The sequence below is a fragment of the Lolium rigidum genome, chromosome 2, assembly GCF_022539505.1.
Source record: "Lolium rigidum isolate FL_2022 chromosome 2, APGP_CSIRO_Lrig_0.1, whole genome shotgun sequence".
Taxonomy (NCBI): Eukaryota; Viridiplantae; Streptophyta; class Magnoliopsida; order Poales; family Poaceae; genus Lolium; species Lolium rigidum.
Genome location: NC_061509.1, coordinates 276,805,446 through 276,824,416, shown reverse-complemented (window position 1 = coordinate 276,824,416; position 18,971 = coordinate 276,805,446). Strand labels below are relative to the sequence as shown.

At 51.8% G+C, this 18,971-nt stretch overlaps 3 long non-coding RNA genes across 4 annotated transcripts in view; all 3 read left to right on the top strand.

The window, feature by feature from the left end:
- Positions 1 to 18,971, top strand: part of LOC124693498 — a 65,461-nt gene that overhangs the window by 22,269 nt on the left and 24,221 nt on the right. The window lies entirely within an intron of this gene.
- LOC124693499 lies at positions 2,770 to 4,907 on the top strand. 2 transcript variants are annotated; one of them, XR_007000044.1, is made up of 5 exons: positions 2,770 to 3,094; positions 3,195 to 3,323; positions 3,995 to 4,110; positions 4,283 to 4,390; positions 4,830 to 4,907. It is a non-coding gene; the product is annotated as an uncharacterized LOC124693499 (long non-coding RNA). The 2 variants fall into 2 exon arrangements; XR_007000045.1 differs by lacking the exon at positions 3,995 to 4,110.
- LOC124693501 lies at positions 10,268 to 14,514 on the top strand. The gene is made up of 3 exons (XR_007000046.1): positions 10,268 to 10,306; positions 13,052 to 13,161; positions 14,200 to 14,514. It is a non-coding gene; the product is annotated as an uncharacterized LOC124693501 (long non-coding RNA).

The window sequence follows — 18,971 nt, the reverse complement described above, 5'->3', positions numbered from 1 at the left end:
TTTAAATATCTTCAAACCTAGATAATGTTCAAATTGAAATGTACAAATTAAAAAATGTTCATATTTATGGAATGGTCAAACTTAAATTTTTTTTTAATCTGAAAAAATTGAACTTGAAAAAAAGTTCTAAATTGAAAAAGTTCTGACCGGAAAAAATAGTAGAGAAACAATGAAAAACTAACTTGAAAACAAAAAAAAACTCACGTGACCGTGAATATGCTTTTTTAGAAACTTGTGAATACTTTTGTTTGATCTGTGAACATTTTTTTTTTGACCTGTGAATAATATATTTTGAACGTGTGAACATTTTTCAGACCACGAATTGTTTTAAAATCCGTGAACATACTTATCTGAATGATTTCCTAGTATGAACATTTATGTTATTCAAACATTTTTTCAAGATGAACACTTATGTTATTTGAACAATTTTTAAATATGAATTTTTTTATTTGAACGATTTTTCAATAAGTATAACTCTATGACTTGATTTTTTACATTAAAATATTTTATTTAAACAAATAAAAATTCAAAGAAAAACGTAAAACTATTTTTCTCATGGGCATTTTTCAGCATGTGAACATGTATTTATATTATGAAAAGAGAAGAAATAAAAAAAACATGAAGAAAAGGGAAATAGAAAGAAAAAGTCAAAACTAGGAAAACCACGAAAACATGCAGGAAAACTGAGCAGAAAACAGTTGAGCGAAACCTCGAACAGAAAAAGGGAAAAGAAAAAGAAAAAAAGTGTGAAGCATCGCGAGTTCCTGTAAGAAAGGTCCCCGCGCATTGAGTACAAAAGAAAATGTGCCAGGCCCATAGAGCGACAGGGCTATGCGGCGCGTGCGATCGCGCCCGCATTAAGCGGTGAATAGGAATTTCCGGCTCTGCCTACGACACGCGTGCCCATCGCCAGACTTCCAGAACGCGATTGTCTGGTCTTTCGCGTAACTTACTCTTCCCATTCGCTCTGGATTTCCAGTAAGTTGCTGATTGATTGAACCCTAAACGACGGCCAACAGCGGCGACGAAGGAAATCACGGCCACGCAGTGCGGTCTACCTCTGCCGCTCCTCGTCTTCAGAGCATCTCCAGTCGCGTCCCCCAAACGGCGTTTGGGGGACGGCGGACAAGAAATGGGGAAAAAAGCTGTCCAGTCGCGTCCCCCAAAGCTAATTAGAGCCTCATTTTGTGTCCGGTGTCCCCGTAGAGACTCTATGTATGAGTCTCTACCGAGACGCCGGACACAAAATGAGAGCCCATATGCATGCATGCAGCCCCTGGTCCCCACACGCTAGTCTCTTTCCCCACACTTTCTCTCACCTACTTTTCCCACACGGGGTGGCCCCTTTATTAAAATGCATGCATCCGGACGCTGTTTGAGGGACGCGGCTGGAAAGGACTCTTTTTTGTACAGATTTTTGGTCTCTTTTTGTCCGGCGCGGTCTCAAACGTGCCCCAAATCATTTATGCCGGACGCTTTTTGAGGGACGCGACTGGAGATGCTCTCATGACTCGACGCCTGCAGTCTGCTCGCCCCCACTCCCCAAGGTGATCAACTGATTCTATTATTGTACCTGCGCCTGTTGCCCTGTTGCTCCGATGAATCGTGCATAGACTGAACCTCGATATTTTTTGTCGCCTCATTAGAACGACAAAACCAGGTTCTCTGTTCGTACCCGAAAGCTAAGCTATACGAACACTCTTGAATAATCTGAAGGTCGTTGAGGTTCAGTAAAAATTGACACCACTTTCTATTCAATTAACTGAATTAGCTCGAAATTCAGTATATCTTATTTTTTTTTATGTTTTGAATTTTTAAGTTGTACAGGTTGTATTCGATCAAAACATGAAGAGAAATACAAGTCCTGTTGTTGATTTGAAAGCTTTTATGGAAAGAGCTGCATCAAAGAAGAAACAAACAAAAACTCAAACTGAAAATCAATGCAATCAATTGGTGTTTGTGTATGCGGGTGTTTGCCTGTAAACTCTTTTAAGTCACTTGGCCATTTTAAATGGAATTACATGCGATTTCATTTTTTTTAGCGTAAACTCTTTTTTTTTGCTCGAAAAGTGCCTTTTGCTCCGCAGCTCCGGTGCTCTCGCTATTTTGAAAAAATAAAATAAATAGTTTGACAAGTTATCGAAAAATACGAAAATAATTCTGAAGATTGTCATATTAATACATTCCACAATCATGCAAAATCTCAACCTAATTTTTAGTTTTATTTTGTGCTAGATAGAAATGACAAAATCTGATAATGTTTTGGAGATTTAAAGATAACTACTTAGATCTACACTTTTTTTTATTTTTGTATAATTCGGAATATAAAATATTTGAAATTAATATTTTATACGTTTGTGGGATAGGTTATTGACTATGTTGGGTTAGCCAGACCCGACGCACCGGACTATGCGGGCAGCCGACCCGACCGGACGCCACTCGCCGCCCCCAATCTCCGGCGCCGTCCCCGCCCGCCGCGCTGCTCCGTCCGTCCGCACACTATTCCGGCTGCGAAGTTCAGCCCAGAGACCAACGGGGAGCCTCATGGCGGGGGCCACGCACGATGGACGGCCTCCCCGCGTCGCCGGCGAGCGAGGCGCCGTTCCGCATCAGCTTCTCCGGCCACCTCTGCCTCGACCCTGGGCCCGACTTCGTGCTGGTACGCCACCCACAGTCTCTGATTTTTGCCCAATGCGATGCCGATGCGTGAACCCTAGCTAAACCCACTGGTGCTTCAACGGCACCCGCAGCCGCCGGAGATTCCGAGCAATGAAGGAGGACCTCGATGCCAATGACGGCAGGGTGTGGGATGTGGACTGGTTTCGACCTGGCCAGCTCTCCTCTGGAGCCGTACGCCCATGGTGCCACGGATCCCTGGCTCAGAGACTTTGTGAGGGGGATAGTGAATAGTTGGCCGGTCCATCAAGGGGGGCCTGCACGTTGACGCGCCAGCGTTGGAGAAGGGTGTGCGCGTGGGCTTATGGGTGATGGCCTGGCACTAATCGCTCCGCCGCGGTTGCCAATGGTTTGCACTTGAGCCAGGTGAAGGCTTGGGAAGAAGACGATGTTCACACTGTGTCCTGCGAAGATGACGGTGAGCATCGGCTAGAATGAGGGAACAATGTTAATTTATATTGTGATCGTTCTTCATATGTTCAAGTCACATGACTGTATACTTTTGTTTTGAATTGCAGCAACCACCCATAGATACGAGGGATTGTGCACTTGTTGTTGGGGATGATGGCATTGTGGATGCCTTTCACAAACCTGTTCCAGATATGGCAGTCGGATATCCCTTTGAATTGGAAAAGTTCTAGAAGGAGGTAATGTACTCAGTAGCATCTGTACATTTCATCTGAATATATGAAGCTTTCTGTGCTGGCGAGCATGTAGCATGCTATGTTGTCCAAGAGCATGAACCATATTTGGTTAACACCAAGTTCCGTAGGCACAACCATACTACATGCCTGTGTAGTGGTTTAGATGCAGCGGTGAATCGGTGATAGCATGGTACTGTATCTCTGCTTTGTCAGTCTACAGTCTACACCCTTGCCTTGTAAATTACCACAAATAGAAAACATTCAGTTGCAACTCACCTAGCAGCTGTATGAAATGGTTTTTGAATTTGTATTGGTATTAGTTAGGATGGCACACTTTTTCTTTGTGCATGGCAGCAATCAACATTGGCAAACTTTTCAGTCTTGATGCAAATATTTTGAATATGTTTCTTTAATACTAGCAGAAAACGAAAAAAAACAAATTATGAAAGCATTTCGAAGATGGACCAAAGTTCAAAAATATTGTCCGCAATGATCCCACAATAACCTATTTTTAGAGACGGAGGGAGTAAGAAGTAATTTATAAAATCCATATGCTAAAAAAAGCTTTATGTAAGCTTGGGACGCTTGAAGTAAAAGCTGTGTATAGGCTACATGTGTTTCAGAATGTGAAGTCTTATCCGGTTTTATGTAAAGCGTCCATTTCCCATTTCCAGATGTCAAGCAACAAAAAATGTTTGGAGATGTTTCTGAAGATGAAATGGACTTGGATAAAATATCATCATACAAAGTGCAAGATATACTTGCAGAGAAACAAGTGTATTAGGTGATGGTAAGCCAGTATAGGAGGGCAAGGAAGGTGCACCTTGTTAAAAAAACATTGCAACTCATTTCATCTGTCGTGTTTCTTATTCCATTATCTTCGTCGGTGTTGCAGAAGCACCAACACAGTTTTCTAAAGAAATCAAACTCCTGATTGTTATTTGTTTCTGTTTCACTAATAGGATTTGACACTTCTTGTTGGGGATGATGGCATTGTGCCAAACTTCCACAAACTTGTTCCAGATATGGCAATCGAATATCCCTTTGAGTTGGATAAGTTTCAGAACGAGGTAATGTACTGTGTAGCATCTATACATTTTATCTGAACTATCTAAATGCTCATGCACTGTTACAGAAGTTTTTTTTTTTTGCATTGCTTGAATTGTTCAAACCCTTATGTCCGCATAGTCCTTGGCATTGCTTGAGTTTTTTTTTACTTTAAACCACGGATAAAATTTCCTACAGTATGGACCCACAGACGTGTGGTAGAAGTTTTATGTACAGTACAAAACATATTTTCTACGTACAGTTGAAAAGGTCGAACCAATGCCAAGCTCCGCTGCCCCAGTTGGTAATGTATTTTCCTGGCACAGTAGAAAACGCCACATGGTAGCTCTTGTTGGTCGCCCATTACTACGTGATTACTTGTTTTCAGTATGTGACACTATGCTCTTTTGTAGATGTTCCAGTAGGAAAGGGGATACTGTTCATTGATTTAATGTCTTGTAGGTGGAGGACATGCTTTAGAGAAGTTATGCTGAATTCCATGGTCAAATGATTTGCCTCAGAAGGACAAAGCTGCTTCTGTTATGGTCGGTCTGACCTATACACGTAGGAAGCCCACTAGTGGCTAGTTGTGGGCTTAGCCCAAGTAAATTAGGGGCTTAGCCCAAGTAAATTAGGGTTTCGAGGAGGCCGTCCTCCTATATAAACACTTGTATCCCTTCGAGATTAATCGGACAATAATTCGGTATCATTACCGTCTCGTCTCCCGAAGCGAGACGGAGAACCTTGCGCCCGCCGCACCAACCCTAGCCGCCGCCTCCTTCCTCCGCGACGGCGCCCAGCCGCCGGCGCCGAGCTCTCCAACCTCTCCGCCCTCACTTCCACCCTTACAATCTCCGCCCTAGACCCGGTAGAATCCTAGCCTCTACCACTTTGGTATCAGATTGCCTAGGTCTTATGGGCTCCAACAGCCCCCCCGTCGACACCATCGCCGCCACGTCCACCGCCGCCACCACCACCACTTCCGCCGCCATGACCGGCGCCCACGCGCTGCAGGGGGCCGCCGCCGCCGCCAACGGAGACCAGGCCGCGACGGGCCTCGACCTCCTGTCCGCTACTTTGGCGGACCTCGCCGACAGCCTCCGCGCCATCCGCTTCGAGCTCGCGGAGATCAAGGCCGGCCAGCACCCGCCGCCCCCACCGGCCGCCGTTCCGCCGCCGCCACCACCGGCCGCTGCTACGCCGCCGCCCCCACCGGCCGCCTCCGCCGCCAGCAATGGCCGGCCCGCGTGGTGGCCGCCGTCGCCCTCGCCGATTCCCACATGGACCGACGCGGCACCCGTCTACACTCATACTGCGGCGCGGACGACGGACCGGCGAGCCCGCCCGCCGCCTTGGCGGCTCGGCGGGTTTCCGGGGCCCTTCGCCGCGAGCACGTCCGTCAACCCGACCAGCCGAGGAGGCGCCCCCGTGGTCCCGCCCGTGGCACGGCAGCCCGCCCCGCTTCACTAAGCCGGAGTTCGCCACCTACGACGGCGCCACCGACCCCCGAACTCGGGCCGAACCCGGCACCGACCGCACATGGATCGCCTCCTATCACCTACGGGCGCCGCACGGACTTGGTACTACGCCCTCGAGCGAGACGAGGGCGGGATGCCGCCTCGGGAGCGTTTCCGCGACCCGTGCCTCCGGCGGTTTGGGCCGACCCTCCGTGGCAGCCGCCTGCCGAGTTGGGATGCCTCGCCTTCACCCGGCACGGTCCAGGACTTCGCCGACCGCTTTCGGACGCTCGCGTGCCATGCCCGGGTGTCTCGGCACGGCAGCGCGTGCCGATCTCTTCGTCGGCGGCCTCCCCGACTACATCCGCGTCGACGTCGAGATGCGCGAGCCGGCGGACCTGCGGACGGCCATGTACTACGCACGAGCCTACGAGCAGCGCGCCCTCGCCATGCGAGCAGGTCTACGCGCAACGTGGCGGCCGCCGTCCCGTGCCCCGACCCGCCCCGACGGCCACCGCCCCGCCGCGTCCCGCACCGGCAGCCGCGCCCGCATGCCCTCCCTCGCGCCGACTCGCCCTTCAAGCGGCCGACGGTCGCGGAGCGGCTTGAGCGGCGCCGCCGTGGGCCGTGCTTCAACTGCGACGAAAAGTACGCGCCGGGCCACACGTGCGCCCGCCTCTTCTACTTGGAGACCATCGACGACGCCGACGTTGAGGCCCTCACCGCCGAGCTCGCGGCCGCCACCGTCACTGAGGCCGGTGTCACGACCTACGCGCCAGCCGACGCGTCCGCCTTCGTCGTGTCTCTCCATGCTATGGCGGGCATCAAAACGGCAAAGACGATGCCGCTTCGGTGACGATCAATGGGGAGCGTCTAACCGCGTCGGTGGACACGGGCTCCACACACAACTTCCCGTCCGCGACCGCCATGCGCCGCCTCGCTCTCCGGCCCGGCGGGCTCGGAGACGTACGGCGTCACCGTTGCCAACGGGGATCGTCTTACGTGCCGTGGCGTGGCGCGACAGTTCCCGTGCTTGTAGGCGACGAGCCATTCTCCATCGGCCGCGTCGGCCTCGACTTGGGCCGCTACGACTTCATCCTCGGCCTCGACTTCCCGAGCACCTTAGGCCCCATCTCGTGGGACCTCGACGTGCTGTCCCTCATCTTCCGGCGCGAGGGCGGCCGCCGTGTTCCACCGGACGGGCATGGGCAGACCGGCACATCCCCGCAGCTACACCTGATGGCCGCCGCGCTAGACGAGGCGCATCCGCTCCTGGCCGACTTACTGCAGCAGCACGTTGACCTCTTCGACGAGCCGCAGGGCCTCCCTCCCTCGCAACCCTGTGACCACCGCATCCACCTGCTGCCAAACACGGCACCCGTAGCTGTGCAGCCGTACCGGTACCCCAGCTGCGGAGGACGAGCTCGAGCGCCGGGTGGCGGTCATGCTCGCTCAGGGCATCATCCGGATCTCGATGTCACCGTTCTGCGCCCCCGTGCTCCTGGTGCGCAAGACCGATGGCACGTGGCGTTTCTGCATTGACTTCCGCGCCCTCAACACCGTCACATCCAAGGACAAGTTTCCCATCCCCGTTGTAGATGAGCTCCTGGACGAGCTGCATGGCGCGCGCTTCTTCACCAAGCTCGACTTGCGCTCGGGCTATCATTAGGTGCGCATGCACCCGGACGACATCGCCAAGACGGCGTTCCGCACTCACCATGGCCACTACGAGTTTTTGGTGATGCCGTTCGGCCTCTCCAATGCGCCGGCGACCTTCCGAGGCTCGATGAACGACGTGCTCAGCCCCTACTTACGCCGCTTTGTGCTTGTTTTCTTTGATGATATTTTGATCTACAGCGCATCCTGGGCGGAGCACCTGCAGCACGTGGCCATCATCTTCAACGAGCTTTGAGCGCATCGTCTCCACCTCAAGCGCTCGAAGTGCTCGTTTGGCACGACCTCCGTCGCATATTTGGGCCACGTCATCTCCGCCGACGGTGTCGCGATGGACGCGGACAAGGTCGCTGCCGTCGCCGCCTGGCCAACGCCCCAGTCGCCACGAGCTCTTCGCGGATTTTTGGGCCTCGCAGGATACTATCGGCGATACATCCAGGACTTCGGCCTCATCGCCGCGCCCCTCACGCGCCTGCTCCGCCGCGACGCTTTCTCTTGGGACGAGGAGGCGGCCACGGCCTTCGCCGCCCTGCAGCGGGCACTCACGACGGGTCCCGTTCTTCAGATGCCGGACTTCGACGAGCCATTCGTGGTGGAGCTGCGACGCCTCCGGCATTGGCTTCGGCGCCGTCCTTCACCGGGCGAGGGTCCACTCGCCTTCTTCGGTCGCCCCTTCGCCGCGCGCCACCACAAGCTTGCCGCATATGAGCGCGAGCCGATCGGGCTGGTCCGAGCGGTGCGCCACCGGCGGGCGTATCTTTGGGGCCGGACATTCCGTGTGCGCACGGACCACTACGACTCGAAGTTCTTCGCTGGATCGGCGCCTCTCCACCGTGCCGCAACACCGGTGGATCGGCAAGCTCTTCGGCCGACTTCACCGTCGAGTACCGCCCGGCCGCCTCAATACGGTCGCCGACGCCCTGTCCCGCCGAGACGTTGACGACACCGCGGACGCGCCCACGGTCCGGTGCAGCCCTCGCATCCACTCCGGGCCATCTTTCGCCTTCATCGACGAGGTTCGCCGCGCTATCGCCACGGCCGCGGATGCGCGGCGAGCTGCGCCGGCGCCGGCCGACGGCGAGCCGGCCGCGCCATGGCGCCCGGACCGAGGGACTACTCCATGGCCGCCGCATCTTCGTGCGGATCATGGAGACCCGCGCCACCGGGCCTTGTCCTTGGCGCATTCACGCGAGTCACGAGGGCGCCCAGAAGACCCTGCACCGTCTCCGCGCTGATTTTTACATTCCAGGGGATAGCGCCCTGGTGCAAGACTGGGTGCGGGCGTGTGTCACCTGCCATCGGAACAAGACGGAGACGCTTCGTCCGGCAGGCTTGCTGCGGCCCGCCGGACGTGCCGTCCCGGTGTGGGCGGACATCTCCATGGACTTCATCGAGGGCTGCCGAAGGTTGGCGGCAAGTCCGTCATCCTCACGGTGGTTGACCGCTTCTCCAAGTACGCGCACTTCATCGCCCTGGGCCATCCCTATACGGCGGCGTCCGTGGCACGCGCTTTCTTTGACGGCATCGTTCGCCTCCACGGGTTTCCGTCCTCCATCGTCAGTGATCGTGATCCTGTGTTTACGGGTCACGTTTGGAGGGACCTCTTTGGGTTGGCGGGCGTGAAGCTCCGCATGAGTACGGCGTTTCATCCTCAGACGGACGGCCAGTCCGAGGTCATCAACAAGATCATCGCCATGTACTTGCGCTGCATCACCGGGGATCGTCCACGAGCTTGGGTGGACCGGGCCGGCGTGGGCTGAGTATCGCTACAACACGTCCTACCACTCCGCGCCGCACGCTACTCCCTTTGAGGTGGTCTATGGGAGGCCACCACCGGCGATGCTTCCCTATGCGTCCGGCACGGCCCGTACCGAGACGGCGGATGACTCGCTCGCGTACCCGCGACGAGATACCGGCCGAGGCGCGCCGGCCGACTTCTTCGTGCTCGGCGAGCTGGCCGGGAAGTACTATGATGCACACCATCGCGAGGCGGAATTTGCGGCGGGCGATTGGGTCCGGCTACGCCTTCTTCATCGGACGACCCGGTCCTTGGACCCGCGCTCCGGGCGCAAGTTGGGACCTCGTTACGCCGGTCCTTTCCGTGTCTTGGAGCGCATCGGCAAGCTCGCCTACCGCCTTGAGTTGCTCGCGGGCTCGCGCCTCCACGACGTCTTCAACGTCGGCCTCCCGAAGGCCTACCGGGCGACCCTCCCTCGCACCGCCGGCTCTTCCACCTACTTCGGATGGGCGTCTCGAGCCTGCCCGGCGAGTGTGGCTCGCGTGTTGAAGGCCCGGCAGCGCCGTGGTGTTTGGCACGTCTTGGTGCATTGGACCGGCCTTGCCCGAGGACGAGGCGACTTGGGAGAAGCTTGAAGATCTCCGTCGCCGGTTTCCAGAAGTTCAGCTCGAGGACGAGCTGTTTGAGAAGGCGGGGAGAGATGTTATGGTCGGTCTGACCTATACACGTAGGAAGCCCACTAGTGGCTAGTTGTGGGCTTAGCCCAAGTAAATTAGGGTTTCGAGGAGGCCGTCCTCCTATATAAACACTTGTATCCCTTCGAGATTAATCGGACAATAATTCGGTATCATTACTGTCTCGTCTCCTCGAAGGAGACGGGAGAACCCTGCGCCCGCCGCACCAACCCTAGCCGCCGCCTCCTTCCTCCGCGACGGCGCCCAGCCGCCGGCGCCGAGCTCTCCAACCTCTCCGCCCTCACTTCCACCCTTACAATCTCCGCCCTAGACCCGGTAGAACCCTAGCCTCTACCAGCTTCTGCAAATGCTACGTCAACCGACAAAGACAATCGAGTGAGACATCAACCCATCTTACAAAATTGATACGATTGGTTATAGCATTTCGTATGCAACTATGCAAGTCCTACTTACAATCGGAAACAGAAAGTAATAGAGTTACATTGGTACAGAAAGATAACAAGCAAGGAAATTTTTGTACTCCTTTTTGATTATTGTTTGGGTAGCCAATTTGTGGAACCAAAACTCTTGGTAGAGTAGAATCAGCAAAGCTTGAGAGTAAGGCATTTGGGACAGTGGAGAGGTGACAATAATACTGTAGTTGGTAAATTTGTGGATCTGGTCTCATTATTTGGATGAGCAGAAACAAACCATCTCTTCCTAGAGGACTAGCCTTCTTGGTCTGTACAAGTTGGCAAAGGACTATACCAGCACCATCTTATAACCAAAATCTTGTAGTCTGTAGGACTTGGTTGTAGAAGAAAAAGATTTAATAAACTTGGTTACCGAAATGCAGATGTTCAGTTATTGAATCTGGAAGCTTAGACCGCTACCTGGGGGTGTGGCACTGTAGTAATTTTCTGCAACACCTTGCAGAACTAGATGCACAGTTGGGTTGACCCAGGGCACATATCACAGTATCACTGTATCAGGTTGACAGATCTTTGGATGCTATGAAATTGCAGCAATGTGTTTATTTAGGGTAGCACACAAAGTAAGATGCTGTCTTGATATGTTTGATACTTGGTATGTTCTTTTGTAAACATATAGCGATTAAATAAAAATAATAGGATTACCTCCTGCCTTTTCTGTTCTGAATCTTTCTGGTAGACAGATATCCTTAAGCTTTGTCCGAAACGTGAAAGGATTGCTTCCTACTTTTTCTATTCTAGAGACTTGGTCCTTTTCTCGGTGTGACAGCTGGTAGGCTGAGACTCATTTCACCAAATTCCCTAGGCTTTATTCTTTTGCATTAAGCTCGCATGTGTCAAAGATATTGTAACCCTCAATGATCCAATTGATGCTTTTCACCTCCCCCTTTCTGCTCAAGTATTCGATAAGTATCACGAATTTAGGCAATTGGTCATCCAGTCTCAAGCAAGGTTTAAAATAGCGTGCTAAATAAAATAGAGTCGGCCTCCTTCAAACGCTATGGACGCTATATCGTGCTAATTGCGTGCTATATTTCAAATAGCGTTTTTAAAAATATATCAAATATAGTCTAAAATAAAGGATGTCGCTAAAAAGGTTGGGTATTTAGTCCAAAAATAACTGAATCATACATACATAACCACATACAACAAATAGATCTCCAATTTTTCGTAAGGCTAACATCAGTATTCCACAAGGCAACACCATAGTATAAATTCTTTATTAAGAATCATCAGCATTAGCGATATTAAGTTCTAATCTAGAAGAGGAATCAACATATTGTAGTTCATTGCCACCGAAAAGTGAAAAGCAACTTAGCTTGAAAAGATAGCGCGCTAACGCTATGATGTTTTAGCACGATATATCATGCTATTTCACAAATAGCGCCATAGCGAGCAAAATTATTAAAATTTAGCGTAGACCTTTCAAATATGCTATTGCGTGGTATTAGCGGAGAAATAGCGCGCTATTTTAAACCTTGGTCTCAAGCCACCTACAACGAAAATGACCTTAACTGCTGGATTTATAGCTGGGGTCCAACCTTCTCTGCTTCAAAATTCTTTATTCTTCAATGCTATCATGTACCGTCTTCAATCTTGTCGAAGTGACTTTGGAAGTCTAAATGCACCCACAAGATCAAGTCTTCTTTTTCTGGCTCTTAATAAACGATCGTCTCAACACAAAAGACCTGCTTCTGATTTTTTTTCCAGGATGGACAACAATGGGTTTTGCAATCTCTGTGAGGAGGGATCCTTCGGAGGTGCTATTCCAGAGAACGTTTCTGGCTCTCGATTAATATCAGTTTGAGCCCGGACCAGTTTGAGCCAAGACATGGTTTGTTTAGCAAGATCTTCGCTTGGGAAGCCTTTCTTCTTTGAACTTCTGGTTATGGCTGGCTAGCTGGCTGGTCCATCTGGCAACCGAAAAACTAAGATTTTTTACAATTTTTTTTGAGAAAATGCAAAAAGCATTTCTATTTCATTTCATTGAAAAGGGGAAGAGTTTGGGTGTTACACGCCCCTAATAATCCAGAAACCAAAAAGTGAAAAACAACAACTCCTAGTATTAGTGCTTGGTTCTCTTTCAAAAGGGACCTTTTTTCTCCTATCCTTCCATTTGAAGGAGGGTGCTAGAATGCCCATGATTATGTGGTTTGATGCGCTGTAAGGTTTTTTCTTGGGCTATGCCCTCTGTTTATATCCTGGGGCTACACCCTCTGATCATCCTTCTCCCCTCTGTTCCCTGTACATATTTGTTCGTATTTATAAAATCTACTGTCGGGGCCTCCCCTATAGTTTTCAGTTATAAAAATAAATTAATAAATAAACTGACAACTCAGTGGATAGAGTATCTTTTTTTTCCTATGAAGAAGGCTGTAGGGTCGAGTGGTCGACCCCTACCTGGCGGGTTTAATAATTTTCCTGCATGTTAATTATCAGTCGTTGACCCTTTTTGGTGTTCTCTTATTTAGTATGCATTTTCATCATTTTTCTTTTCAGTGTTATCTATGTATTATTATGAAACATTTTTTTTTTATAACCACTAAATGTATCAAGTAGTAATAAATCAGTAGTAATATATTACATGGTATGCAATCAAATTATCCTATTTGCATCATCATCTTATCTTATTTCATTCTTGTATTACCAGGTGCATAAAAGGGGAGCCTTGTATCGATGAATTTGTTACAGAAGCAATTATGCAGTTGCAGACTACTCAGCAGTTGTGCCTGGAGACTGGTGGTTGTTAAATTTAAATCTGTATGTTTCATCCTGTTTGGTTGTATTTTATGCATGCTTTATAGTTCAATCGTTTCAGATTATTTTGTTTATTTAATTATCCTATCATAAATAAGAATTTCGTTTTACTACCTTATATTAGACAAATAAGGATCTCTAGCCAAATGGAGAAATTCTGAAATTCAGGTGATTTGAGTACACACACATAGCTGACTTGAGTTGAGGTTGGCTCAGAATGAACTTGAGTTCTGGATTAAGATTGAGTTAAGTGGGGCTTTTTAAAATTTATAGAGAAACTTTAAAACCTTCCTCCAGTTTCAGTTTCAGTTTCCTTTCTGCCCTGCTTTTGTTAGTTTGGAATCCAAAATGCAATGTAATGTAACCTTGAAAATCTGCCCTACAGGGTTTCATTTTCTCAAATGGAACCAAGGGTAGAGGCCCCTTTTGATCTGAAAAATCAACTTAAGTTCCAGATTAAGCTTGACCTTTGCATGTTCTTGGTTCAAGCTGAACGAAATTACCAGCAGACCCCTAGTAACTTACCACCTTTTAGCTTCTTTCTCATGACATCCAATTTGAATGATTTGAACATAAGTTGGCCAGCCATTTTAAGCAAGCTACGTTAGCTAACTACTCCAGTGGAACTTCTAAAAAATCTACCCAATTTGACGCAAGAATCATCCAAGGGGGTTTACTTGATAGCACCATGGGTGGTGGGCGAGACAGCCTGGATACAATCCTCACTTCTACCTCAAGTAATTTGATTACTAATTCCTCCTAGGTGTCACTTATTTAATTCACTCGATTTCATATAGGTTCTAATATTGAAGCATCTATTCTACCATGTAATTCTGTTTAGCTTAAGAATAAAATGGTGCTTTGGGCTTGCTGATTTCTCTTACTTTTATTACAAAATGGTCACTGGCACAACAGTAGCTTCTTTCCGCAATATAATGTTTATCTTACTTCACTTGCTTGGTGTAATCGTGAAAAACCCATCTGATGCACTAAAGTAGTATTTTATATTTGTACTGATCGGTGTTTGCATTGCACCTCCAGTAACCCCAAATTTATCCAATGAAAAAGAGAAGGGACCAGGGGATTCCCAACAAGGATATTTTATTGTCCCACCGTAAGGAAAATGTGGCATGGACTTCAGAGCATGAACAACGTCAGGTGTTATCAGTATCAAGCTACCAAAGATGGGAGACACATCCTTTATGGGTTTTGAAGTAAGAACTTTTTTTCGAGAAAACGCAATGACATTGCGTTTCTTTTCATTGCATAGAAGAAGAGAAGAGGCCTCCTAAGAGGGTTAGTGCAGAATTAAAGATATAGGGATTAGTGCACGTCCCAGGTGGTTGGGATGATGTCTCTAAGACCGGCTGCTCCGGTTTTCGCCCAAAGCGCCGCCTCACTCCTAATTCTATCCATAGTTACAGAGATCGAGGGCCGCTCGTTGTCGAAGGTGCAGGCGTTCCTCTGCTTCCAGATCATCCATGCTGTTAGAAGCGTGTCGGAGGCCAGACCTTTGCGCATGAGTTTTGGCGTGGCAAGCTTGGCCGTGAGCCAGCCACCATTCGTTGAGCGATGGCTCTCCATCAGGTGGCCGGCATATCAGTCGTAGCCAGGATAGTGTCTCATGCCACACTTGCCTCGAGAAAGGGCATGTGATGAGTAGGTGATGCATTGTCTCCGGCTCTTGATCACACAGGGTGCACCGAGGGTTGTTGTGTTGGAGGCCTCGGCGTTGCAAACGGTCAGCCGTTGTTCTTGTTGGCCAGCCATAGGAAGAACTTGACCCGCGGGGGCGCTCAACTTTTCCAAATTAGTTTCCAAGCGTGGCAAGTGGTCGATCCCTGGAAGGAGGCGAGGTAGCAGGAGCGCGCCGAATATGCGCCGCTAGGGCTCCACTTCCAGAGCAGCTGATCGGGCATGTCTGTTAGGGTAATCAGTTGCAGTTGGCGCCAGATTTGGAGGTATTGCCCGATCTCGTGCACGCCGAGGATCCCGTGGATGTCGCGTGCCCAGTTGTTGTCTAGCATGGCATCTGCAACTGTTCTGGTCTTCCTCCGCCTCTTGGGAAAGCAGGCATGCAGCTGTGGGGCAAGCTCGCTGATGGAGCGGCCATTGAGCCATCTGTCATCCCAGAATTTAGTCGTATGTCCATCACCTAGGAGGCTAGGACCATGTGTGTGGAAGCAAAGAACATGGCTTGCTCCTGGGCAGTAAGCTGGAGGTCGAGTCCGTTCCAGGCACGGCTCCCGTCTGTCCTGCTGAACCACAACCATCGCAGGCGCAGCGCAAGCCCCATTCTCTTCAGGTCTTGGATGCCCAGCCCGCCATGAGAGATTGGGCGGCAGACGGTGCGCCAGTTTACATGGAAGTTGCCTCCGTTTGTGGCGGCGCGCCCTTCCCAGAGGAAGCCGCGCTCGATCTTTTCCAGTAGCTTGAGGACTTTTTTTGGCGGGGCCAACACCATGAGCTGATGAACAGGGATGACGCTCAAGACGGATTTCACCAGGGTGAGTCGGCCAGCCTTGTTCATCAATCTGGACTTCCAGGTGGGTAGCATGCTGGCGGCCTTCTCAACAAGCGGTTGCAGCTGCGCGGTGGTGGGGCGCCTGATGGTGAGCGGTATTCCCAGGTACGTCAATGGCAGCTCGGCGATTTGGCAACCGAGTGTTTCGTTGATTCGCGATGCATCTTCAGGCTCACAGTTTAGCAATGCGGCTGAGCTTCTTGTCGTAGTTGACTTGCAGCCCAGAGGCTCTGCCGAATAGGTGCAAGATGCTCTTGACAGCGGTCAGGTCGCTCTGTGTTGGGTGGCAAAAAAGGACCACGTCATCAGCATATAGAGAGACCTCGGGGACAGGCCTCCGTTGGTGCAGCTATTGTAAGACGCCCAGCTCCATTGCGCGCTTGATGAGGTGGCCCAGGGCGTCGACCGCAAGGACGAACAATTGCGGCGACAGGGGATCTCCTTGGCGCAGGCCGCGTCGGTGCCAGATTGGAGGACCGGGATCGCCATTGATCATGACCCGCTTGTTCGCGGAGCTCAAGAGGATGGCCAGCCAGTCCAGGAATCTCGTGCCAAAGCCATATTGTCGCAGAATCTCGAACAGGAACGGCCAGGAGATGGTGTCAAAGGCTTTTGCCAGGTCGAGCTTCAGCAATACCCTTGGCTCGCGCAATTGGTGCAGTAGGCGCATGGACTGGCGCACAAGTATGAAGTTGTCATGGAGGCTTCGTCCGCTGATGAAAGTGTTCTGGCTCTTACTCACCAGGTCATCTAGCCTCGGTGCGAGGCGGAGGGATAGCACCTTGGCGAAGACTTTGGCAACTAGGTGGATCAGGCTGATGGGACGATAGTCACCGAGCTCGTGTGCGTCGGGACGCTTGGGCAGCAACGTCATGAGGGCCTGGATTCGGCCTTCCGAAAACCTCTCGCCTCGCAGCTTGTGCCATGAGATCGAGCTTCACCGTGTCCCAACACGCGCGCAGAATTCGACCGTGAAGCCGCCGTGCCCGGGTGCCTTGCGTGCCGGGAGTCTCTTGACCGCGGCCCGCATTTCCTTGTCGGTGAAGGGCGCGTCCAGCTCGAGTAGGTTGTCGGAGGGGTCAATCAGCCAGTGCCAAGTTAAGCGTGCAGTCGCGATCGACGGCCGTGCCCAGCAGGTTGTCGAAGTGCGAATATGCAGCATCAGCCATGCCGTCCGCGTCGGTGACAAGGTGGCCGTCGACCAAGAGGCTGTGGATCCTATTATTTTGGCAGCGGTAGGAGCATTGTCTGTGGAAGAACGATGTGTTCGCGTCTCCGTCCTTGAGGGTGGCGATGCGAGCTCGTTGGCGGGCGATGGTGCGCTCCAGCGACGCATATCCCAGGTAGGTTAGCTTTAGGCTCTTGTACAACCAACCTTCGTGTGGTGTGAGCACATGGTCTTCGCGCGCCTTGTCGAACTTGAGGATCAGCTCCCGAGAAAGTGCCAACTTGTGCTTCACGGTGCCAACCGATTTTGCACTCCAGCTGGTCAGTCTCCGCGCCGTGTTCTGTAAGCGCAGCATTAGTCGTCTGAATGGGTCTGTGTCGTCCACGGCCTGCCAAGCTTCCAACACAGCTTCCTGGAAACCATCCAGCCGCAACCAATAGTCCTCAAAGTGGAAGCGGCGGTGCATCGGCGGCGTCGGGGAGCAGTCCAGCAGACTATGGTCGGAGACGACGGATGCGAGGCAGCGGAGGTTGCAGTCACCAACAAGCTCCTCCCAATCCGTGTTACAGAGCATGCGATCGAGGTGTACCAGTGTCGGCGGTGACTGCCCATTGGACTAGGTGTACTTCCTTGAGCGCAAGATCAATGAGGCACCGCCGGAAGCGGCCCATCATTCGTTGGTCCAGGTTTCCGTTGTTCTTTTCCTCCGCTCGATAAATCAAGTTGAAGTCTCCACATATCATCCGAGCTCCGGACAATCGATCCGAAGATCCCGAAGATCGCAAAGCTCCGGAGGAACGCGATCTTGTCGGTGTCTTCTCGGGGGACCGTAGACGACGGATATCCACCAAGGTACGCCGTCGGCAATGGCGACCTTTGCGATGAATGGCATTGGTGCTGAACGTGGGCTCGGTGATGGACACCGTCCTGCTCTTCCACGCAAGCAATATGCCGCCACGAGTGCCATCCGCGGGTAGGTAAGTGTAATCGTCGAATTCCGGCCCAAGTGCCTCCAACACGGTGAACGAGTAGATCAAATTCATTTTTGTTTCTTGGAGGCAAACGATTGAGGCGTCCGTGGTGGCCATGAGCGATCTAATGCCAAGTCTCCTAGCTCTTGCGTTCAGGTCACACACGTTCCATATTACAATCTTGATGTTGCTAGCCATAGACACTAACTCGACGTGGGCGTTGTGCGTGCACGCCTAGACCTCAAGGAGGTCGCCGGCAGGCACCACGGAGCATGGTGGCGCGTCAGGGTTGTCTGGCATCTCACGATCGACAAGGGCCGCGATGGCTTTCAAGATCTCCATGGGAATGGGCGTTGCAAACAGTTCATCATATGCTTTCATCTGTTCGGCCGTAATCCTCTGGTTGATGCCGATGATGCCCAGGGTGCGAAGGAGCTGCACTTGTGCCCTTCTCTCGCCGTTGGAGGCGCTGTGGTGGCCTTCCTTACAGATGCCGATCGTCCCCGTCTTGGGGAGAAGTTCAGGGGCTGTCTCTATGGCCGCTTTCCCGGGGTGGGAAGCGCCGCGGGAGAGGTGACCGGCTGGCGGCGGCGAGGAAGTCGCCGAGCGTCCATGTTACGGGCGTAGCGCGCGGACGTCCGCGCAACGTGATCGCGCGGCGTGGCGAAGCGATCTGGCCTTGCGCGGCACTGGGTGGGCGCGGCCGCTCGTTCGACGGTTGCGGCGGGTCGTGCATCATCAGGAGGGCTCGATGTTGGTGCGGCCTCCACTTCCTGGGCTTGGTCCATATGGGCCACGCAATCCAGCCCAGTTTCGGCGTTGGTCTTGCTCCCGACGGCGTCAGTTAGGGCACCGGGGTTGGTGGATGCATCCTCCAGCACATGGTGTGTGGACCTGGTCAGCTGGGCGCCAGATGTTTCCAAATTGGCGCAAGAGGCTGATGTAGCTGCAGCTTCGTCTTGCCCCAGCAACAAATCTTTTTCGGGCGGTGTGGATATGCCGGTTTGGGAGTCAGGGACCTCACTTTCATCGAAGAGGGGTTTGTCCGTCCATCTTCCCGATCCCGATGGGGCTGGTCCTCAACTTGCTCGTCCTCATGCGCAAAAGCGCACGGGAGTTTGAAACCATGGTGGGCTCGACGTGGCGGCGT